At 33.0% G+C, this 5228-nt stretch overlaps 1 non-coding gene across 1 annotated transcript; it reads right to left on the reverse strand.

Moving 5' to 3' along the window:
- Positions 1 to 4916: 4916 nt before the first annotated feature.
- LOC145077508 (small nucleolar RNA R71) lies at positions 4917 to 5026 on the reverse strand. The gene has a single exon (XR_013693251.1). It is a non-coding gene; the product is annotated as a small nucleolar RNA R71 (small nucleolar RNA).
- Between the last annotated feature and the right edge of the window lie 202 nt (positions 5027 to 5228).

The following is a 5228-nucleotide window of genomic DNA, read 5'->3' on the forward strand; positions in this document are numbered from 1 at the left end:
GACTAATGGATCTAGTACATATTGATATGGACTCTTCAGATCCATACAAGAGACGATAACTCTATTCATCACGATTTATTGATGTTTCGGTAAATATGATTGTGTTTATAAGATTAAACAGAATTCTTATACTTTGAAAAGATTCAAAGGGTACTAGAATGAATAGAAGAATCAATTAAGCGAAAAGATAAAAGATTCTCCAATCCAAAAAAAAGGAGAGTGCTTTAGTATCATGTTTTATGATCATCTTAGTAATTGTGGAATTGTATCATAATTAATCCTCCAAGAACATCTTAGTTCAATTGTATAACTAACAGTGGCGGAGCATGAACAATTAATTTGGGGGGCAGAAAATATTATAAACTAAAATTAACGTTCTTAACCAAAATAAATAAATAAATAAATAACTAAAACCAAATTGTTTTCAACAAATAAACACCAAAAATACTTGGAAAAGGAATTACAACTCACTTGTTGAAGCTTTGTGACATTTACTCTCTTCACTTTCATTGTGAGTTTCTTCATCATCAACATTTCTTTTGTAAAAATAATCTAATGTTTTGATCTTTCCCACGATTGTATCTATAAAAATCAAAATGAAGGAACAATTGATTCAATAAAAAAAAATTTGACAAATCACTCATCAACTTATTCTAGAGCAACAATAACAAAAATCTACAATAACTAATATAACAATGTGTAAAATAGAGTATAAGTGAAACAATAACTCATCTAAAATTTGTAACAAACTAACCATCAACATTGTGATGGGTCTTGTTCTCGTTTGAAGCAGATTAGCATAACCAAATCAAAAAGATTTTCAGTTTTGTAAATCCTAATTGGTTGTTTTCAGTTCTGTAACAATAACTCATCTAAGAAACATGGTTGTTTTATGTTCTAGAAGACATAAATAAATAAAATTATGTTCGTGTCCCTTGTCTTACTTTCCAGGCCTTAATTGACAGCTTCAAGAGCTAAACAAATCATCAAATCAACTTCACAGCTAACTTAAAAAAACAGAAAATAACTCAGGAATTGAGAATTGAGATTTGTAAATTCAAATTCCTAAAACCTAATTCCAATTTCCAAGAGGAGATGAATCCGAACAAGAGAACAACAACTGAACAGGAGAATAGAAGAAACAAGAAAGAACAGGATTCCATACCTGGTTTTTGGTCATCCTGTGATCGGTGTCAGCTTCTGCGGATTGCGTTGGTGATGATGGGTATGATACTGAGGTAGCGGCGATGGGTAAGATGCAAATGATGGAATCAATTTTGACTTGTCACCTTGGAGAAATTGGAGAAATCGGATTACCTAGTCACTTGTGAAATCGGGAGGGTCCACAGCCCAATTTTCACACTAAAAGGCCTATAATTAATAATTCTGAAGTTATATTCCTATTTCTAGCCCAAATATTAGGGGGGGGGGGGGGGGGCACAGCCCCTCCTGGTCCTACACATCCTCCGCCCCTGATAACTAAAAAGGGAATTGAACATTGTTGGAAATGTTCGATCATAGATGAGTCATGCTTCATTCCAAAATATAGTTCTAGAGCCATGCTATAGTAACTACGAGTCGTATCTTGAAACTAAATTCAAACTAAGAAGGATTATAACACCTCGTAATATGTGGAGTAATTATGTTTTCTTATTCTAGCATATTTAGAATTAGAGTTTTGATTTTATTTGTTGATTGAGAAACAAAAGATAAAATGAGTCCTATTCTATGAATTGTTTCCAAACGACATTTTGAATGTTTGTTTTAGCTCGTCAAGGAATGTTCCATGAGAGAAAAACTTGCATGTCAAGAAGTTAGTGGGAGTCATGTTGATCTTGATCTTACAAGAGACAAGTGACAATAATCCTTTTAGTTATCACTAGCACACGACCAAAGGTTGAAAATATGTTGTGTTTAAGTGACATATACTTACTTATGTGCACTTCCAGTTGATTTTTCAACGCTTATGGGTTCTATGTTCTTCATTTAACTATGAAAGGCTAAGCACATTGGTTAATGAAAGTACCTTGATCAATATGGGTGAGCTACTAACAACATGGAAGCATTGTTGAGCTCTTGTGCAGCCAGAAGGAAAGAAATTTAATAGTCGAGTTTAGTCCATGAAGGAAAACTAAATGTGATTTTTTTTCGTAAACATTATCTTAAAACTATAGGTTGGAAATGACAGATCCATATGGATGGGAACGAGTGCACCTTTAAATCTAGGTGGCAAAAGGTTTCGCTCTAACTCATGAAAATGATTATGAGGAAATAATTTCGCTAATAGATTTTAAACATATGATAAATATCAATATGGATATTGGTTATAATAATTGCATTCTCAAATTCACAATATGATTACGACATCCTTCTACATATTTTGAATTGTGAGGAATGACAATGAATTGTTTAGACTTTCAGGAGATATGTTTATCACATCTTTAAAGACTTTGAACACATACACTATCCGGAATAAGTGCATAATATTAAGAAGCCTAATTAGGGGCTTTATAAAGAAATCAAGAAATAGGAATTTTCACTACCATGAGAAAGTTAAAAGGTATTGATTTCTAGAAGTCCAACTGATTTATGAATACGTCTCAAATCTAGTGATAGCATAATTGTTATGCCTGGTATATCATGATGACAATACTCTCCTGATATTTCCATATTTATACATATATTTAGGAATTATTTTGATACATTTTAAGCTAAGAATCGGTTAAAAGAAAAGATATTTGATACTTATTGAGTTGAATTACATTTTGCAACCAAATAAGACATTCTTGAAGGAAAAGGGCCAAAACCAACAAAAGCTAGAACTTGGCAGGAATGGAGCTGAGTTGGGAGCTTAATGGAGCTTCAAACAAGAGAAGATTGAATCACATACAATCTCACGGCATTATCCATTACTGCTCATGACGTGAGAATGAATATTTTAGAAGATAACTACGTGAAATGCAGTTTCCTTGTCAAACACGGATTATACTTATCTCACGACGTGAGGCCTTAATTCTCACGACGTGAGATACAATTTTTGGAAGCTATAAATATTCCTTCACAGAATCGATTTTAGGAGTTCGGATTGGATTTTCTGGAGAGATGGTCAATTTTAGAGGCCATAGATCTACGAAAAACAACCTTTTGATAGAGAGAACGATTGGAGATTGAAGATTTGAAGATTGCACATCACATTCGGTTTGCATTAGATTAACCATCTCTAATTCTTATGTTTTTGTGTGCTTATTTTTTGCTATGAGTAGCTAATAATTAAGCTTTTGTTTAGTGTATATGAACCCTAGTACTGTGTGTTAGTTTCTTGCTTATATTTGGAATTTATGATGTTGGTAAATGCATGTGTTTGATTATCATTACGTAGTATGTTAAAGTTTGCATCTTTGTTGCTTTGATTCAAGTTAAGTGTAGTTTAATGACCATTTAATTGCATGAACTTGTTTACCTAGTAGTTTATGATCATTAAATTGCTAGAGCTAGGATTAATCACATCTTAGATTAAGCAATAAAGGTTAAAAATTTAACTATGTTAGAGAACATTAATTTGATCAAAATTGTGTTTGGAATTTGTCAAGATCATAAATAATTATCTAGATATATATATCTTACATAGCCCAATTATCATTAATAATCAATTATGTGTTTGCTTGTGTATGATCATTACATAGTAGTTCATGAATTGATGAAAATATCAGGAGATCGGATCAAGAGTGCTAATTACATATAAATTGGAAACCAACTGAATAAATCCATACTTAGAAACTACACATAGGAAAAAGGGGGATTTGAAGCTAAACGGAAGTATCTTATTAATCTTGTTTACAATCATTTTTAGTTGACTGTGGAATTTTAAGTTAATCTGAACTTGCAAAATCAGATAAAACCTCTCTTTACTTATTGTTTTAGATTATTTTTAGTAATTATTTTATTAGCTAAATCCATTCCCTAAGTTTGATGCCCATCTTACTTATAGTATTCTATAAATTTTACTAGGTACACTGCCTAAGTGCAATTGGTTAGTTAAGTATGTTACAATTGTAAATTTAAAAGTGGGTAGTATATAAATTACACATCAGGTTTTTAGCGCCGTTACCGGGGAACGACTATTTCGGTTTTTAATTTAATTGCTTTAGGTTAATCAATCCTTTTTGTGGGGGTAAAAACCGCAAAATGTTAATTTCTACAAAATTTTGATTTTTTTCTGTTTGCACAGTTCTCATTGTGTAAGTTTAGTACTTTTTAACTTTTCGTTTATTTTCTTTCTAGTTTTTTTAAGCGTTTTTTTTTATTTCAGCGATTTATGACCAGGGATCTCAGTTTCCTATCATACCACCACTCAAAGATCCAAAATCCGCTTTTCACAAGAAGAAATTTAAAAAGATTGACAAATCAAGTAGCAGTTTTCAAAAAGACAAGGGTTTCGAAAGTATCGAGAAGACACATGAAAAGAAGGACATTGGTTACGAGGCAGGAACATAGAGTGGTACAGACGAGGACATCAAAATCAAAGGAGAAGAAATGGCGGACATCACCAGAATGTCTATGGAAGATTACAAGAAGCGGATCCGTGAGGATAATGGACCAGGGCTTGTACCACCAGAAATTCCGACTGCGACAAACTTTGAGCTCAAGGGACATATTCTTTTGATGCTCAAGGACATTCCATTTTCTGTAAATGACTATGAAGACTCTCTCAAGCACATTGATGAGGTGCCAGACATAGCCAACTACTTCCATGTGCCAAATGTTTCAAGAGATGTGGTACTCCTTTGGATGCTTCCAGTGATATTTACTAGGGATGCAAAAATATGGTTGAAGTCATTTGAGTCGGGAACAATAAGAACTTGGACCAACCTTCGTGAAGCCTTCATTGGACAATTTACCCTCCATCAAAGATAGTTATACTCAATTAAAAAAAGTTAGCTAGCTTCCAACAAGAAAGTGAAGAGGCCTTATATGAAGCTTGGGAAAGATATAAGGGATTCTTAAGAAATTGCCTACAACATGATTTAAACGTTCAACAAGAGGTTTCTATTTTTTATAATGGGGTAAATGTGACCACAAGGTAAGTTCTTGATTCTCAAGGACCAATGCCAAAGAAGGAACCAGCAGTGATCAAGGCTATAATTGAAAATTTTGCAAAACACTCGCGGGAGTAGTATAACTCTCATGATGATACTACTAGGAGCAATGGGAGTAAGTATAGTGATAAC

Source organism: Lactuca serriola, chromosome 9, assembly GCF_051521515.1.
Source record: "Lactuca serriola cultivar US96UC23 chromosome 9, Lser_US96UC23_V15, whole genome shotgun sequence".
In the NCBI taxonomy this organism is placed as follows: Eukaryota; Viridiplantae; Streptophyta; class Magnoliopsida; order Asterales; family Asteraceae; genus Lactuca; species Lactuca serriola.